At 44.6% G+C, this 20,122-nt stretch overlaps 1 protein-coding gene across 1 annotated transcript in view; it reads right to left on the bottom strand.

Moving 5' to 3' along the window:
• Positions 1 to 20,122, bottom strand: part of LOC142289917 (protocadherin-9-like) — a 1,826,751-nt gene that overhangs the window by 237,074 nt on the left and 1,569,555 nt on the right. The window lies entirely within an intron of this gene.

Genomic DNA, 20,122 nt, shown 5'->3' with positions numbered 1-20,122 from the left:
TAAGGAGCACCATTTGAATTTTTGAATGCAAACTTAGCTGCACTCATTAGCGGACCCCATGTCGGGTTTGAAGACTCCCTGAGGTTCCTAAACAATGGAGCTCCCAAACAAGTGACCCCAATTTGGAAACTAGAGCCCTCAAATAATTTTTCTAGATTTTTGGTGAGCACTTTGAACCCCTGGGGGTTTCACAGAAGTTTATAATGTTGAGCCATGGAAAGACAAAAAATTTAGCTGCACTCATTAGCGGACCCCATGTCGGGTTTGAAGACTCCCTGAGGTTCCTAAACAATGGAGCTCCCACACAAGTGACCCCAATTTGGAAACTAGAGCCCTCAAATAATTTTTCTAGATGTTTGGTGAGCACTTTGAACCCCTGGGGGTTTCACAGAAGTTTATAATGTTGAGCCATGGAACGACAAAATTTTTTTTTTTACCACAAAACTGTTGCTTCAACTAGGTAGCTTTTTTTCACAAGGGTATCAGGAAAAAAGCACCATAAAATGTATTGTGCATTTCTTTCTGAGTATGTCGATACCCCATATGTGGTAAAAATCAATTGCTTGGGTGCACAGCAGGACTCTGAGGGGATGGAGCTCATTCGAAGTTTTGAGCGCAAAATTAGCTGAACTCATTAGCGGACGCCATGTCGGGTTTGGAGAACCCTTGAGGTGACTAAACAATAGAGCTATTCCACAAAAGACCACATTTTGGAAACTAGATTCCTCAATAAATGTATCTAGATGTTTGTTGATCCTTTTGAACCTCTGGGGGCTTCACAGACGTTGATAACGTTGAGCCGTGAAAATATATATTTTTTTTAACACAAAACTGTTACTTGAACCAGGTAGCTTTTTTTTCACAAAGGTATCAGAAAAAAATGCACCATAAAACGTATTATGCAATTTTTCCTGAGTATGCAGATGCCTCATATGTAGTGGAAAGTAATTGTTTGGGTGCACAGTGGGGCTCAGAAGAGAAGGAGCAACATTTGACAGCAAAATTAGTTGGAATCATTAGCGGACTCCATGTCACGCTTGGAGACCCCCTATGGTGTCTAAATAGTGGAACTCCCCCACAAATGACCCCATTTTGGAACTAGACACCTCAAGGAATTTATCTAGATGTTTGGTGAGCCCCTTTTACCCCCAGGGGCTCCACAGAAGTTGATAACGTTGAACCGTGAAAATTATTATTTTTTTTTTACCACAAAATATTTGCTTCAACCAGGTAGCTTTTTTTTTTACAACGGTATCAGGAAAAAATACACCATTAAACTGGTTGTACAATATTTCCTGAGTACGCAGATACCTCATATGTGGTGGAAATCAATTGTTTGGATGCAAACGCATAGATGCCGTGCATCACTGATCGGCCGCTGCAGAACGCACAGTTGAATGAGATACAAAAAGCATCGGGGATACGGAAAAAACGGTCATGCCGAAAATTGAGCAATGATGTTGATCCATTATGTGCATCCCTGATCAGCGCTTGGCTGCTGCAGGACTCACAAACGGATAAGGTGCAAAAAAACGACTCAAGATACGGACAAAAAAAAAAAAGTCCTGCCTAAAATTGATCACGGATGCAGATACGTTATCTGCATCACTGATCAGCGCTCGTCGGGACGCACGGACGGATGAGGTGTAAAAATGGACAGGGGATACACAAAAAAAAATTATACTCACAGTACCCAGAGGATTAGCAGGAGGATCACTGACCAGAGGAACTGCAGGAGGAATAGAAGGCAGCAAGAGGACAGCTACAGGAGCAGCAACATTACATCCCTGGTCGTTAAATCACGTAAAAATAGGACGTAACTTTCCTGCCCGTGGTCGTGAATGGGCTAATATCCATTGCCATTTGAGTGTTTAGAAAACAAGATTATGCTCCCAGTTAGTTGCTAAACTCACATCTTGTCAATTTGCTGGTTGCACAGTCTCTTTCTTACCAGCTTGAGAAATGTGCTGCCTTTCAAGAGATGATGATGTACGCTCAGCCTTACCAGTAGATACCAAGCTCTCATTATTATGGTGCCTGCTTTATGTTTTCATGAGCAAGAGAACTTAGGTTACTTCTTGGACTTATCTTTGAGCTCCAAAGTACAATTACATTATATATATACATTACAGTATATATACCTTGAAAAACAAATGTGGACAATCAAAATACTTGTGTTTCACAGCTCAGTGGGTGAATGTCTTCAGTGGCAGAGAACATCACCACATCTGAGACAGGTAGTGAGGTCTTCATTTCTGGGAGCTATGTCTGTTTCTACTAACATGACCTCATGTCTTACAGGCAAAGGGCAGAATGTTGATTCTACACAAAACCCTTTATTGATTTTGATTATGCAAGGCAAATGTCATGGACATCTTGCGTTGTTTGGAGACTTGTAATAGGTTTGGGTCTTCTGAGACTCTTGAGTTTAAATGTGTTTTCCTTCTTTTGGGTGTGGCAAGAATTAATGTCAGTTGTCTTTGTCAGCAGCTTCTGATTCCTTTCCTCAGGTGCATCTGGTTTGTGACCACTCTCATCCTCTATTTATGGTCACATGTACCAGTTGAGGGTGCCGGTTATACTGAATCTTTAGTCTACATATATTGCCTCAAATTAAGGGGAAAATGTTTAGATGGCTTGTGAAAATGCTATTGCTTCTTTGTTTAGCAATGTGGAAAGCTCTCTATACTACACAGAAAGGAATAATTGTTGCACCCAGTTGTGCAAAAATGACACTGCTTTTTCTGTTTGCATCACCTGTCTATAAACATTATTTTGTCTGCATCTACCATCCCCAAAAGGGAGGACTTTTATATCGTTTATACAATTTAGGTAGTCTAAAAAGTTAGATACTACAGTTTTTTCTAAAGTCCACTGTTGGTTACCTCTCATTACCATCCATATTCGCCAAGCTACAAAGGTTAAAGTCATTTTGATAGTATCCTAGTCTCCTGGCTTCTGAAGCCTAAGAGCAAAACAAAAATGAGCATATAACCTATAACAAAGAAAATAAGTGCATTTTAGAAGAACATTTAAATAAATGCTGGAGAGGTTTTAGCAAGAAATAGCAATTGACTTGTCATTTTCATCTGCCGAGCAGCCTGAAACCAATATTCAGACAGAAAGGCCAAATCAATCTTTGGAACAAAATTTTCAGGTTTTTCATTGTGGTTAAGAAGGAGCACTGATCTTCATTTTTGCCTCTTGCTGAGTTCACCTTTAAAAGTCAGATTAACCTTACCATGTTTTGTAATTATTGTTTTCATCTCCATTTTGATGAATTTTCTAGAATATGTTCTAAATATCTTGAGGAAGGGAGGTCACAAAAGCTCGATGTCTTAAAGGAGGTACAAAAGAATATTGGAACTGCTCAGAATTGAAAAAAATTGAAGGCTGATAGTGAAATTTTAATGGGTCCTGCCTTTAAAGTAAGTAATAAGGTTAAATTGTCAGGTAATAATATTAAACTTAACATACCATTGGCAATGTTGAATTCCAAGTCAATTGGTCCCTATGAGATTCTGTAAGTTATCATACTGATGATATTTAGGTTGACGCTTCTCCATCTCTTCGCATCCCTAATGTCTTCCACAGATCACTGTTAAAAGTTTGTCCCTTCAATTCTCCCTCATCTCCACCTCCTCTAGTTTCTGTCCATGGCAGTATAGAATATACAGAGCTAAGACACATGGATTCTCAGAGATTCTGAAATACGCTCCAGCACCTCTTCCACTGGAAGGGATCCTGACCAGAGGAGAAATCCTGGGTTCAAGCCTAATTCTTGAAGGCCAATTGTTTTGTCATGGCCTTCCACTCAAGCTTTCCTTGGAAAACTTGGGCTCTGATGGCTCCACTAGAAGAGGTGGTACTGTCACGCTTCCAACACTATTGGTGTCCTATGGACACTGTAAGTGACAGCTCAGTCATCCTATGAGATCCAGGGCATGTTGAGCTTAAAATTATGTGAGTGAAAGTCCAGTGGACCAATTTGAGCCAAGAGCATGCTTGGCTGTCTGTATTGGTATTTATAACCCAGCTGTCCTATCTGGCCAGGCCTGAGGAGTTTGCTCCAGGTGTTACCCATTCAGTTTGATTACCTGGCTGTTTATCTGGTTTATTTGATCTTTGTTGGTTGACCATGGATTTATCTTTTGATAAGATTACCCCTTTCTTCAGCGCTCTATTGGGAGACCCAGACAATTGGGTGTATAGCTACTGCCTCCGGAGGCCACACAAAGTATTACACTAAAAAGTGTAAGGCCCCTCCCCTTCTGGCTATACACCCCCCGTGGAATCACGGGTTCTCCAGTTTTAGCTTTGTGTGTGAAGGAGGTCATACATCCACGCATAGCTCCACGGTGTGTAGTCAGCAGTAGCTGCTAACTACTCGGATGGAAGAAAAGTGGGCACATATAGTGTCCCCAGCATGCTCCCTTCTCACCAGATGGTGCTTGAAAGGTTGAGGTACCTATTGCTGGTACAGAGGCTGGAGCCCCACATGCTGTTTTTCCTTCCACATCCCCCTGGAGGGCTCTGTGGAAGTGGGATCCTTCCGGCCACAAAGCCCTGAGGCCGGGCTCCATCCACAGACCCAGAACGAACCTGATGGATGTCGAGCATTGGTACAGTCAGGGACATGGCCCTGCATCTGTCAGGTACTCGGTGTCCCCGGCAGGCACAGAACGCTCCAGACTTGCTGGGCGTTATAGTGCGCCGGGGACATAAGCAATGGGGTTGTGTCACCTTAGTTATGGCTGGGTGACGGGTTATGTGTTTGGGAACTAGCGCCGACCGCTCCGGCGGCGGGGCGCAACTGCGACATGCAGGGCGCCGGGGACAGAGCGCCGACCGCGCTTTTACGGCGGCGGCGCTCCTAACTTTACTTCCCGGCTTTTGCGGCCTAGCGCCGCTTCGTTCCCGCCTCCGCCCTGTCAATCAGGGCGGAGGAGAGACGCTGTGCAATGGCCAGCGCCGGGGGCTGGAGCTTGATTTACATGCTCCAGCCCCCTCACGAGGCACAGTGAGAGCACGCTTTCCCGCTCTTCGTTTAGGAACGCCCAGAGCCGCCCCTCTTCCTCACAGGACGCCGGCAGCCATTATTCATGCGGTCCGGCTGGGGACAGGCAGGCAGGCTCTGGGAGACTCAGACAGGGCGTCTGGCGGCCACACACCCGCTCTGAGGCGGGCGGTAAGCAGGCTGAAAGCCCCTCTTGTGCCACAGTGATTCTATTTGTGTACTTTCTTCTGGTGCCATATAGATATTGTATATATATTTGCACTGTAGGGCGCTTCTTGGCTATAGACCCCATATTGCGCTGAGGAGACAGCAACATGTCCTCCACAAAACGCAAGGGTCCCAAGGCGCGGGCTGTGTACACTGTCTGTACTGTTTGTGGGACTGATCTACCGGCAGGCTCCACTGACCACCATTGTGTGCAATGTTCCGTGCCTGTAACGCTTCGTCAGCCGGAGGTGGCAGTAGTAACCCAGGCAGAGACGCCTGTAAGTCCTGCCCCAGTAACAGGGACAGATTTTGCAGTTTTGGCTGGTCAGATGGCTGTCACTATGACAAAAATCCTTGAGGCCTTGCAAACCAGGCCAATTACTCAGGCTCCGGACACGGCTGTGTCCTTGCCCCCTGGTCCCCCTCAATTGGAGCGAGTCTGTACTTCAAGGGGCTCTCATGTATCACAGGCTGATGGCTCTGACTCAGATGACGGCCCCAGCCAGCCCAAGCAAGCTCGCTTAGACAGACCCTCCACATCATCACATTGTTCAGGGTCTCACAGGGATGAGTCTCTCTATGATGAGACTGAAGAAAGTGGTCAGGTTTCGGACCATGAGACCACTCTCAATTTGGATACCCCTGATGGTGACGCTATGGTCAATGACCTTATTTCGGCCATCAATAGTGCGTTGGATATTTCTCCCCCAGCTCCCTCAGCAGAGGAAGCTGCTGCACAGCAGGAGAAATTCCATTTCTTGTATCCCAAGCGTAAATTGAGTGCCTTTTTAGACCACTCTGACTTCAGAGAATCTATCCAGAAACACCACGCTCAGCCATACAAGCGTTTTTCCAGACGCGCTAGGGATACACGTTATCCATTTTCCCCTGACGTGATCAAACGCTGGACCCAGTGTCCAAAAGTGGATCCCCCTATTGCCAAGCTTGCGGCAAAATCTATAGTCGCGGTAGAGGATGGCGCTTCACTTAAAGACGCCAACGACAGACAGATGGACCTTTGGTTGAAGTCTATCTATGAAACTATCGGCGCGTCGTTTGCCCCTGCATTCGCGGCCGTGTGGGCACTCCAAGCTATTTCAGCTGGGTTGGCACAGGTAGAGGCTGTCATGCAGCCAGCAGTGCCAAAGGTGTCGACCCTAACCTCACAAATGTCTGCGTTTGCGACCTACGCTATCAACGCGGTTCTGGAATCTACGAGCCGTACGTCGTTGGCGTCCGCCAACTCCGTAGTGTTGCGCAGAGCATTGTGGTTAAAGGACTGGAAAGCAGACGCTAGTTCCAAAAAATGTTTAACCAACTTGCCATTATCTGGAGATAGACTGTTTGGCGAGCAGCTCGCTGAAATCATCAAACAGTCCAAGGGTAAAGACTCGTCCTTACCCCAGCCCAGATCAAACAAACCTCAGCAGAAAAAGTGGCAGCCGAGGTCTCGGCCCTTTCGAGGCTCAGGCAAGGCCCAATTTTCCTCATTCAAAGGGACGCAGAAAGAACAAAGGAGCTCTGATTCATGGCGGGCTCACTCACGACCCAAGAAAGCAAACGGAGGAACCGTTTCCAAAGCGGCTTCATCATGACTTTCAGCCGCCTCCCTCCGCATCCTCGGTCGGTGGCAGGCTTTCCCGTTTTTGCGGCATTTGGCTGTCACTGGTCAAAGACCGGTGGGTGACAGACATTTTGTCGCGCGGGTACAGAATCGAGTTCAGTTCCCGTCCTCCACCTCGGTTCTTCAGAACCTCCCCACATCCCGACCGAGCGGATGCCCTTCTGCAGGCGGTGAGCTCACTAAGAGCAGAAGGAGTGGTAATCCCTGTCCCCCCTCAGGAACGAGGGCGAGGGTTTTACTCCAATCTCTTTGTGGTTCCAAAAAAGGACGGCTCCTTCCGTCCTGTTCTGGACCTAAAAAGGCTCAACAAGCATGTGAACGCCAGGAGGTTCCGGATGGAATCCCTCCGGTCTGTCATTGCGTCAATGTCTCAAGGAGATTTTCTGGCATCAATAGACATCAAGGATGCGTATCTCCACGTACCAATTGCTACAGAGCACCAACGTTTTCTACGTTTGGTAATAGGAGACGAACATCTTCAGTTCGTAGCTCTGCCATTCGGTCTGGCGACAGCCCCACGGGTTTTCACCAAAGTCATGGCGGCAGTGGTAGCAGTCTTGCACTCCCAGGGACACTCCGTGATCCCTTATCTGGACGATCTACTTGTCAAGGCACCTTCTCAGGAGGCATGCCAACTCAGCCTGAATGTTACGCTGGAGACTCTCCAGTCTTTCGGGTGGATCATCAACTTTGCAAAGTCAAATCTGTCACCAACTCAGTCTCTAACGTTTCTTGGCATGGAGTTCCATACTCTATCAGCGATAGTGAAGCTTCCGCTGACCAAGCAGAGGTCACTACAGATAGGGGTGCGGTCGCTTCTTCAGGGCCAGTCGCACTCCTTGAGGCGCCTCATGCACTTCCTAGGGAAGATGGTGGCAGCCATGGAAGCAGTTCCCTTTGCGCAGTTTCATCTGCGTCCTCTTCAATGGGACATTCTTCGCCAATGGGACGGGAAGTCGACATCCCTGGACAGAGAAGTCTCCCTTTCTCAGGCGGCCAAGGACTCTCTGCAATGGTGGCTTCTGCCCAACTCATTGTCACAGGGAAGATCCTTCCTACCTCCATCCTGGGCAGTGGTCACGACAGACGCGAGTCTGTCAGGGTGGGGAGCAGTCTTTCTCCACCACAGGGCTCAGGGGACGTGGACTCAGCAAGAGTCCACCCTGCAGATCAATGTTCTGGAGATCAGAGCAGTGTATCTGGCACTTCTAGCCTTCCAGCAGTGGCTGGAAGGAAGGCAGATCCGAATCCAGTCGGACAACTCCACAGCGGTGGCATACATCAACCACCAAGGAGGGACGCGCAGTCGGCAAGCCTTCCAGGAAGTCAGGCGGATTCTGACGTGGGTGGAGGACACAGCATCCACCATATCCGCGGTACACATCCCGGGCGTAGAAAACTGGGAAGCAGACTTCCTCAGTCGCCAAGGGATAGACGCAGGGGAATGGTCCCTTCACCCGGACGTGTTTCAGGAAATCTGTCGCCGGTGGGGGGTGCCGGACGTCGACCTCATGGCGTCTCGGCACAACCACAAGGTCCCGGCATTCATGGCGCGGTCGCGCGATCAAAGGGCTCTGGCGGCAGACGCCTTGGTCCAAGATTGGTCGCAGTTCCGACTCCCATATGTATTCCCGCCTCTGGCACTCTTGCCCAGAGTGTTGCGCAAGATCAGATCCGATTGCACCCGCGTCATACTCGTCGCCCCAGACTGGCCGAGGAGATCGTGGTACCCGGATCTGTGGCATCTCACGGTCGGCCGACCGTGGTCACTTCCAGACCGGCCAGACTTACTGTCCCAAGGGCCGTTTTTCCATCAGAATTCTGCTGCCCTGAACCTGACTGTGTGGCCATTGAATCCTGGATCCTAGCGTGTGCAGGATTGTCTCAAGGAGTTGTTGCTACCATGAGGCAGGCTAGGAAGCCCACGTCTGCCAAGATCTACCACAGGACGTGGAAGATTTTCTTATCATGGTGCTCTGCTCAGGGAGTGTCTCCCTGGCCATTTGCATTGCCTACTCTTCTTTCCTTCCTACAATCGGGGTTAGAAAAAGGCTTGTCGCTTGGCTCACTTAAAGGGCAAGTCTCGGCACTATCAGTGTTTTTTCAGAAGCATCTGGCGCGTCTGTCTAAGGTGCGCACGTTTCTACAGGGGGTTTGTCATATTGTACCCCCGTACAGGCGGCCGTTAGATCCATGGGATCTGAATAGGGTACTAGTTGCTCTACAGAAGCCGCCTTTCGAGCCTTTGAAAGAGGTTTCCTTTTCTCGCCTGTCACAGAAAGTGGTGTTTCTAGTGGCGATCACGTCTCTTCGGAGAGTGTCTGAGCTGGCAGCACTGTCATCCAAGGCTCCTTTCCTGGTGGTCCACCAGGACAAGGTGGTTTTGCGCCCCACTCCAGAATTTCTTCCTAAAGTAGTATCTGATTTCCATCTAAATCAGGACATTTGCTTACCTTCTTTCTGTCCTCATCCGGTTTACCGGTATGAAAAGGATTTGCATTTGTTAGATCTGGTCAGAGCAATCAGAATCTACATCTCCCGCACGGCGCCCTTGCGCCGCTCCGAGGCACTTTTTGTCCTTGTTGCTGGTCCGCGCAAGGGATTGCAGGCTTCTAAAGCCACCCTGGCTCGATGGATCAAAGAACCAATTCTGGAAGCCTACCGTTCGGCTGGACTGCCGGTTCCATCAGGGCTGAAGGCCCATTCAACCAGAGCCGTGGGTGCGTCCTGGGCATTACGCCACCAGGCTACGGCTCAACAGGTGTGCCAGGCAGCTACCTGGTCCAGTCTGCACACTTTCACCAAACATTATCAGGTGCATACCTATGCTTCGGCGGATGCCAGCCTAGGTAGAAGAGTCCTGCAGGCGGCGGTGGCTTCCCAGTAGGGGGGCGCTGTCTTGCAGCTCTGACAAGAGGTTTTTCTTTACCCACCCAGGGACAGCTTTTGAACGTCCCAATTGTCTGGGTCTCCCAATAGAGCGCTGAAGAAGAAGGGAATTTTGTTACTTACCGTAAATTCCTTTTCTTCTAGCTCTTATTGGGAGACCCAGCACCCGCCCTGTTGTCCTTCGGGATTTTTGGTTTTGTTTGCGGGTACACATGTTGTTCATGTTGAACGGTTTGTCAGTTCTCCGATGTTATTCGGAGTTAATTTGTTTAAACCAGTTATTGGCTTTCCTCCTTCTTGCTTTGGCACTAAAACTGGAGAACCCGTGATTCCACGGGGGGTGTATAGCCAGAAGGGGAGGGGCCTTACACTTTTTAGTGTAATACTTTGTGTGGCCTCCGGAGGCAGTAGCTATACACCCAATTGTCTGGGTCTCCCAATAAGAGCTAGAAGAAAAGGAATTTACGGTAAGTAACAAAATTCCCTTCTTTGCCTTGACCCAATATGACTTTATTTACCTTATCCTAGACTTTGCCTCTGACTATCCCATGGTCTTATCCCTTTATCTTTGACATACTATCCTGGCTTTTGACCTCGGACTCTACTTTAATTTCCCCACATCATGGCTTATTCATGAGAAGTGACTCAGCAGTAAAGTATAGCAGTAAAATTTCCGTTACAGAAATTAATTACACACAGTATATAGGGGAACAGTGAGACACATAATATAATGATTTGTGGAGCTTGCATATTGTTCCCTCACTGTAAAAATCTTTAGTGGCTTCGAGCTTGGTGATGATCACATAAAATCAAAATTCAGAGAACACTGCTCTGAGAACTATTGGCTAAGGCTTGCAACTTTACTACAGTGCTGTGTTTCAAAGCACATAAAGAAAATCTCTTCACTAGAGATGAGTGGATCAGGTAAAATTTGAATTTACATGTTCTTTTGTTTTTTCCAGGAAATTCGACTAGCGAAGAATTTTTTTCCATGAATCTGTGTCCTATTATAGAGACCCAGTGTAAGATAGCGATAATATTTAAAAAACAATAAAGATCTTTATACTCACCTCACTGCTCACCTTTCCAGCCCTTCATTGTCAACCATCTGGTCCTTCTCACATATTCAGATCAGTGTTGTTACTGAATCCTTGTTTGTAGCCTATGATGTCAACGCATTCGCGGAAACTTTTTTGAGCATATGTGAAAAACTGTACTGGGCCTAGCAAACTCAGAAGCCAGGGTCTCTTGTCCAAGGCCATTAGGATTTCAGCACCACCAATGCCGATTTAAAGGTGCAATAAGGACCAGACAGGTGCCATTTAGTAGCGTAGAGACCGGAGCAATGAGTTTAAGAGCTTTTTTTTACATTTTGATGGCCTTTTATGGTTTAGAAAAATCTTTGAAATAGGTAAATTAATATAGTTATTTGAATTTTCCACATAATGCATACATATTAAAATACTAATTAAAAATTGTGAAAATGCAATTATATTGCACAAACAGAGAACACTTAAAGTAATGTTATTCCATATATTCACGTTAGCATATCCTATTCAAATTTGAGACTAAATAATTATTGTTTTTTTACTTTTTAAACATGCCTTTTTCCTATGACTCCAGATAAAAGCCGCTAAAATTGCCATGTCCTTCATCAAGAATTTTGTTAAGTAACTATGAAAAAATGTGCTTTTGCATCACATATGATCCCAAGCTAGGAAATTCATATAGTTGAAGATTTTACCACACATAAAAGGCATACCTATATAGTTATGACAAACATTGCAAAGTTTTACTTTCTTGGAAATAAACATAGTTCCGGATGTACAGTGTGTCATTGACAAAAGCAGTAAAAATGTCCTTATCATTTTAATACTTTTTTTCTTTGAAAAAAAAGCATGAAGCTTTTTAAAAAACAATATTAGTTGGATAGATAGGTAGATAGATAGATAGAAAGATAGATAGATGTTAGAGAAATAAATTGATAGAGATAATGTACTAGAGATAATTCTTAAGTACTACATGATATCTGAGTGCCTATGTATTATTACTATGCTGACCTCTCCATGCATAAAAAATCATTACCTTTGTTAAGCAAATTACTGCTCAATTTTACAACTTTAGAACAACGTAATGTCCAATGAAAAAAAATCTGTTAGGAATAAAATTATAAATTGATTAAAAATCCACCTTTTTTATAAAATGGTAGAAGACTTTTCACATATTAAACAATAACAAAGTTTTAGCTTTGCATTTCTGTACAATTCACAATGACCATAATTAATTGTAAATCCATGGAATGCATCACTAATTAATAATTATAGAGATTCCTTCAAGTGTGGTAAAACCCCTAAATAACCATTATTAATGGAAGCCTTTGCCAAACATTTTCAATTTCTATTGTTTAATGATCATTGAAATCTATAGTACCAGATGTTGCTGTTCAAAACTGATGGCTATGCTTGTTTTCAGACAATAGTAAGCCAAAAGCTTTCAATGGCTTTTCAACATCAATTGCTTGAGAAATAAAGATGTATGTCAGCAATATTGCAAGTTTCACATTTAATTTGTTCCTGCAAGTTTATTGCTAGAGATGAGAGGATCAGGCAAAATTTAAATTTGGTCATCATCCTCATCGCCAAGCAAGAGAGGTTTAAGGATTTTTATTGAGAGCAGAAGTGATAAGTAGATGCAGTAAGAACCAAACCAGAATGCTGAGTAGTAAGGTAAGTATTACGGATGATTGAATACCTCAAATATTCAGCTTCGCGAATACTTGCTGAATAGGTTGCAGCTATTCAACTATTCGCGAATATACAATGCGCAATGTAAGTCTATGGGAAACCCTGAATAACAACTATTCGGAACTATTCGGGCTTCCCATAGACTTACATTACGCATCAAATATTCTCATAGCAGCAAGCTATTCGTCAAATATTGGAGGTATTCGATCATCCCTTTCGATCATTCTTCTTACATACAACATTTTTATATAGTTTAACCATTTGATGCCTGCTTACAGTCCAGAAAAAAGGGTGGCTAAGTGCCACCATTTTGATGAATCTGTTAGGAAACTAATTCAATTTTTTTTTAATTTTGTCAAATGCTCATCTGTGCAAAATTCAAATAGAATTAATTTCTTATGCCCACAGAAGTCAATCATGCATATTCTGATTTCTGACTTCCAATCACATTGTTTTCCCAAATTTAAACTGCTAGCCAACATGTCAAACAGCGGCTTTCTCTGAAAGAAAGCAGGAGTGTTCAGACAATTGAGCGCTCGTATGAATGGAAGAATTGCTGTTGACCAAATGATTAGCAGAAGTATTGTTCAGCTGACAGCCATCTTATGGGTTTTCCTTCACCGACAGGTGAGCAAGAAGGGGGACATATCACTCAATCAAAATTGTACTACCTTTTTTTTTTCTCAGGATAGTTTGAGGTCTCAGAGGTTCAATTTCTAGCAAGCTTAAATTGAGAGTATAAAGTGGCATTTATGTTTGAAATATCGCAAACTCTATTTGTGAACTGTAAACGATTGATCAATAGCATACATATGCATTATGTACATTATATAGCAAAACATGCCCGAAAGGGAATCTGTCAATAGAATCCACCCTCCTAAGTTTTTTATATTGCATGCATGCAGATCATGGAAAGTTTAATAAAATCATACCATAATATCTAATTTTCTTAATCTAGTGAAGTCTGTATTTTTCTTTATTATGCAAATGACTTGTTAATATCTATGGGACATAAACAGACCTCCCTAGGAAGCTGCCTCCGGAGCTTATTTTAAAAGAATGAGGGAGTTACTAGTGTAAGACATGTGTATAAGAGGAGTAAACTGTCAGTCATTACATATCTCACATTGGTAATATCCCTTTAATTTAAAAAGCGTTCTGGAGGCAGACTCTTAGGGAGATCTATGTCTTGCCCATAGGTCTTAATAGCTCATTTACCTATTTAAAAAGTGGATTTATCTGGAATAAGACAACAGTTTGCAGATATCAATGTATCATTTTATTCATCTTTCTATGACCTACATGCCCATATAGATGACTTAGGATGGTTAATCCTATTGAACCATTCCCTTTAATGTATTAAGTAAAAGATAATCATGATTAATATATTCTGGAAAAAACAATCAGAGTTAAAAAATGTTGGAAGACGTCCGGATCCGGTCCTGGCTGAGGTGACAGCATAGAGGGGAAGCCACCCCCCGGAGAAACCGACAGAAAATAACTCACCCGGACACGTGGATGAGATAAAAAGACCGCAGTGGGGAATCAGAAGTCAGCAGGCATGTACCTGCTGAGAAGTGCTGGCTGCAGCGAGGCGTCCTGGAGAAGCAATGATTCTGACGTGCAGCATGTGGGGGAAGAAATTAACATGGCGCCGGAGAGTCTGAGGGAGGAGGGGTCGGAGTCCCAGCTGCAAGCCGTGGTAACACAGATCAGGAGAGGGGGAGATAAAGGAGATGTGAGCGATGAGACAGAAGCGGAGGGGGCTGGTGAGAGATGGATGCAGGAGACAAAAGAGGGAGGATCTCAGTGGGAAGATGAAGGCGACATGGAAGAGGAAGAGAGAGGGGAAGGAGGAGTTAGCAAGGAAAGGGTGCACAGTGGAGCAGCAGGAAGAGAAGGGAAAATAATCAAGCAACATAAGGGACCTAATCCTGAAAGACCTCACCAGAAGCTACGTGCCAGAAACACTAATACCCCCTGTAAAGAAAACAAGAAGCAGCCAGGAACACCAATGTCTCAAGCATGCAAGTTACTGCTGGGAGAGAGAGGTAAAAGCTCAGTGCAAAATAAGAAATATAAAACAATAGCACCACCTGGAGGCCAAAACAAGTACAACCAGGAGCTCAATATAGATTATAAAAAATTAGCTGAAGAAGTGGCATCACATCTGTCAAAAGAGATCAAAGGGGTCATTGAGACAAACATACAAACATCATTGGCTGCTATGCAAAAGCAGATAAACATCCAGGCATCTAGATTGGCAGAAACAGAACAGAGAATATCTGATTCTGAAGAAACAATTTTGGCTATGCAAGGACAAATAGCAAGTCTAGTGAAGTCTAATGAATATCTGAAAGACAAGGCTGAAGACTTGGAGAATCGGTCGAGATGTAATAATTTACGTATAGTCGGACTGCCAGAATCGGTCTCATTGGGGCAATTGGGGGGCAATTGGACAATATATGTGAGCTGGAGCTACCTCAGGCCTTAGGCATAAAGGCAAAATTCAGAGTAGAAAGGGCTCATAGAGTGGGACCACTGCGACAACAAGAGGCGAACAAGGGAGAGGAACAGAATCTCAACAAGAAAAACCCAGTGAGGGCTATACAGCTGATAGTTAAATATCTAGATTACAAGCACAAGGAGGAAATACTGAGGGCCTTTAGAGAACGAAAGCGCCCGTTACATTACCAAGGCAATAGATTGCTGATTTTTGAAGATTACTCGGCTGAAGTATCTAGAAGAAGAAAAGAATTTAGCAAAATTTGCACATTTCTATATAACAAAAAAATAAAATGTCAGCTGATGTACCCTGCTACACTAAAAGTTAAAAACCCCAATGGCTCGTTTGCTTACTATAAAGATTATAAAGAAGCAGAAAATGCTAACATGGCAGAGCCAAACAAGTCCCGGCCAGATGGACAAAAAAGAGGATCTAGTGAAGAAGGGAGCAACAGAAGAAGATCCTCCATGAGCCCAGGAAAAGATCCTGAACATTTCGGAGGGTAAGCGCAAGATGAGAGCAGAAAGGAGAGGAGAATAAGCCCAGGATTACAACAACTTACTTCTCGCATGGATTACAGAGACTAAGGGGCACTTTGCACGCTGCGACATCGCAGGCCGATGCTGCGATGCCGAGCGTGATAGTCCCCGCCCCCGTCGCCGCTGCGATATCCTTGTGATAGCTGCCGTAGCGAACATTATCGCTACGGCAGCTTCACATGGACTCACCTGTCCTGCGACCGTCGCTCTGGCCGGTGACCCGCCTCATTATTAAGGGGGTGGGTCATATGGCATCACTGCGACGTCACACGGCAGGCAGCCAATAGGAGTGGAGGGGCGGAGATGAGCGGGATGTAAACATCCCGCCCACCTCCTTCCTTCCGCATATCCTACGAAGCCGCAGTGATGCCGGTAGGAGATGTTCCTCGCTCCTGCGGCTTCACACACAGCGATGTGTGCTGCCGCAGGAACGAGGAACAACATCGGACCATCGCGTCAGCGTAATCATGGATTACGCCGACGCTGCACCGATGATACGATTATGACGCTTTTGCGCTCGTTAATCGTATCATCGAGCCTTTACACACTACGATGTCGCATGCGATGCCGGAAGTACGTCATTTTCAATTTGACCCCACCGACATCGCACCTGCGATGTCGTAGTGTGCGAAGCCCGCCTAACTCTTGGGGAAGATTCAGGACAACTGAAATCAACTAGATCCCTTTCGTCTTTTTTGTCAAGGAGAGAGGGGCGAGGGGTCGTGAGAGGTGGAAGGGGAGGTTATGTGCCAATTTTTGGGCTTCTCCTTTGACTCCCTGCTTCACCTTCCCCCCCTCTTTTTTTTTTTTTTTTTTTAATTATTTATTTATTTTATTTTTTTTCTTTTCTTTCCCCCTCTTCCCTTACCTCCTCTTTCCTTTGTTCAAGATCGGCATACAGACACAAATAAAGGGGATCTAATCTGAACGTCAGGATGGTTTCCAGGACTCAGAGCTAAGTTGGACCCGAATTTCCTTTTTTTTGTGATTTTCTCTTTTTCTTAAGAGGTTTTAACATATCCTCTCAATCTCCTCATATCATTCAGGGCTCGTTCATGATAGTCCGGGAATAAAATGTATACTTTAAGGGGGGACTAGGGAGCTTAATGGTTTGGTCAGGAAAAGTGGAAGTCACTAACATGGCGAAAAGTGCCAAAAATTTCTTGATAGGGAAAATATGTTTCACAGTTACTTGATTTTTGTTACTTTTGTTATACTTACTAGGTGGGGAAGGGAAGTGTCAACTTTGGGGGGCCAACAAGGTATTTAGTGATGATTGTCTCGTCTATCAGGAGGCTAGGGCCCACAGGAGAGGGACCAGCAAAAGCAGAATGCATTAGTAACCATGGTACAAATAATTACGTGGAACGTTAAAGGTCTGAGATCTCCTAACAAACGAGCAATGATATTGAGACACCTGAAAAGACTTAAAACAGACATTGCACTATTACAGGTAACGCACTTGGGGAAGGAGGATTTTTTCCGCATGAAAAAACACTGGGTGGGCACCGTATACGGGGCAGAGGCACAAGGCAGGAAAGCGGGTACCATGATTCTAATAAATAAACAACTAAGTCATGAAGTAGTGACACACGAGGCTGATGACAAGGGAAGGTGGCAACACTTAACAATCATTAGTCCAGCGGTCAAACTTAGTATTTATAATGTTTACGGTCCAAACGCACAACAGAACTCCTTTCATGAAGGCATAAAGGCCAGCTTACTAACAGAGGGGGGACTAACATAATAGTGGGAGGAGACTTTAACATAGTTCCAGACTCAGCGGAGGATAGGAGGAGGAGGGAGGAGGGAGTAGGAAACGTGGACAGGAGGTCAGACAATAGAGAGGTAACATTAGAAGATGTAGGATTGAAAGATATCTGGAGACTAACGCATCCGCATGATAGAGAATATACGCACTTTTCACACCCACATGATAGTTGGTCACGTATTGACCAATTCTCATATCTCAAGACCTAGTGAATGGAGTACAAAACTGTGAGATAGAGAACATGGTGATGTCAGACCATAGTCCAGTGAGATTGGGCATTAGAGAGAAATTCAAGAGAGGTACAGATATCATATGGAGATTTCCATCATTTCTTCTTAGACAAGAAAACTTCCAAAAAATACTGCAAGAGTGGTGGGGAGAATTCATAGAAGACATAAAGGAACATAAAGGGACACCAGTGTTATATTGGGAAACGGCAAAGGCAGTATTGAGGGGTCAATTGATGGGGTATACGGCCATGATCAAACGAAAAACTAATGAAAACTATAATGCCCTGAGTGAAGCAGTGCAGGTAGCTTACACTAGGTACTTGACAAACAGATCTCCCACAGCTAAAGACAGATGGTTGGAGGCAAAAAGGGGATTTGACGATTGGGCCAAAAAGAAGGAACAATTATTCTGGTCGCACAAAGAAGTTGAGTTGCATAGATTGGGCAACAAGGCGAGGAGAATGTTGGCAAACCTGGCAAGGGGCAGCAGAAAGATGACAGTGATCCCCAAACTGAAAACAAAGGGGCGAGGGGTGACCACGGACCCTAAGGAAATTAATAAACTGCTGGGAGATTATTATAGAAAATTATATGGGCCAGGAGATAATGACATGACTGACGAGGCAGAATGGCTGAGACAAGCACACATGCCCAGGTTAAATGAGGAAGACTTGAGTGCCTTGAATGCACCTATTACAGTAGAGGAGGTAATGAGAACAATTGGGGACCTTAACACCAACAAGGCACCGGGACCTGACGGTTTTACTAGCGAATTTTACAAGGCTATGAAGGATTTGATCTCGCCGGATCTTACGGCTGTATTTAACGCATTCCTGGAAGGAGGGGAAATTCCCAAAAATTCTAATGTAGCATACATCAAACTACTCCCCAAGGGGACCAAAGATCTAGATGATCCCTCTAGCTGTAGGCCCATATCGCTTATAAACCAGGATTTAAAAATAATGTCCAAGATCATGGCTAACAGATTGGCCATGATTCTACCGAGGATCATTACAGAACACCAGGTGGGGTTTATTAAAGGGAGAAATGCTGTCACTAACATCCGGAGGACAATTCTAGTGTTAGACGCGGTGAGATTAGAGTGTACTGGGAAGGGGGCAAAACCAGCCCTAGTTACTCTTGACGCTGAAAAAGCGTTCGATAATGTAAACTGGAGCTGGTTAGACAAGGTAATGGAGGCCATAGGATTAGTAGGCAAAATGAGACTTTATATCAGAACACTATATGCCAACTCGGGAGCTAGGATACACACTCCGGGCTTTTTATCAGACATGTTCCCTTTGATGAAGGGAACAAGACAAGGTTGCCCGCTATCTCCCCTCCTATTCAACCTGGCAATTGAACCTTTATCAAGAATTTTACAGGGACAGAACAGCTTTAAAGGGATCAAGATAAGGGAAATGGAAATAAAGGTAGCGCTTTTTGCTGATGATGTTATACTGTATAAGGGGGACCCCAGTGCAGATTTACCACAGACTCTTGCCTTGATTGAGAAATTTGGACTAATATCTGGATTTAAGCTAAACAAGAAAAAGTGCGAGATCATGTTTCTGAGGGGGCCTCAAGGACAAACAGGGGGAAACGCAAGGGAGGGTTGTTTCTGTGGCATCCCTATAGCACAGACTTCAATTAAATACCTGGGAATACATATAGGGAGAACGATGGAATCGATCTATGAGCTAAATTACGGACCGTTAATAAGGAAAATTATAACACAAATTAAGAGATGGAAGGGTCTGCCTCTACCACTTCTGGCAAGATGTCACCTGATAAAAATGATGAGCTTTCCTAGATTACTATATCCATTCCAGACAATCCCGTTATTACTAAAACTAAAGGAAGTGAATAGACTGAACTCTGCGTATGCGGATTTTGTATGGAGGGGAAGGAAACCCAGAATAAAATTGCGTACACTGATGAAGTCAGCGGAGGAGGGAGGACTTAGCTTCCCAGATGTACGGGGATATAATCTGGTGTGTATAATGAGGCAAGTGTTGGATTGGATGAGAGGGACGAGTAGGCACTCAGACTACGGTATGGAAGCTAAGTATGCATCACCATGGGATTTGACGTCCATTCTACACTCTCCACTGTCCAAGGTGGAAGGGCACATAAGGAGCTCAATCATATTCCAAGATACTATGTTAACCTGGAAATCAGTGAGAAAGAAGCTAGGGCTTTCATGGAAAGTATCTAAGTACTTGAACCCTTGGGCATCTCCAAACTTCCCCTTGGGAAGAGAAAACAAGCTGTTTATTAGATGGAAAGAGAAGGGCATTAGGTGGGTGAAAGACGTTATGAATGTGGAGGAGAGAAGGTGGATGACAGGCAAAGAAGTGCTAGATAAGTATGACCTCAATAGCTTGCATATCATCCAATATGAACAATTAAAATTTGGGGTGCTTGGAGATCTGAGTGAGCTTGGAAGGGAATTGAACAGAAGTTTGATTGATGAACTTATGGACGGTGATGTAGCAAGTGTCAATGTCTCTCATATCTACCGAATATTTCGGGGGGTGCTTATATCTGGGGAAGATAGCCGTACCCTAACAGCTTGGGGGAAACAATTGAAAG

Source organism: Anomaloglossus baeobatrachus, chromosome 2, assembly GCF_048569485.1.
Source record: "Anomaloglossus baeobatrachus isolate aAnoBae1 chromosome 2, aAnoBae1.hap1, whole genome shotgun sequence".
NCBI classification, from domain to species: Eukaryota; Metazoa; Chordata; class Amphibia; order Anura; family Aromobatidae; genus Anomaloglossus; species Anomaloglossus baeobatrachus.
The sequence above is the reverse complement of the archived record's forward strand: the minus strand, read 5'-3'. Positions and strand labels throughout refer to the sequence as shown.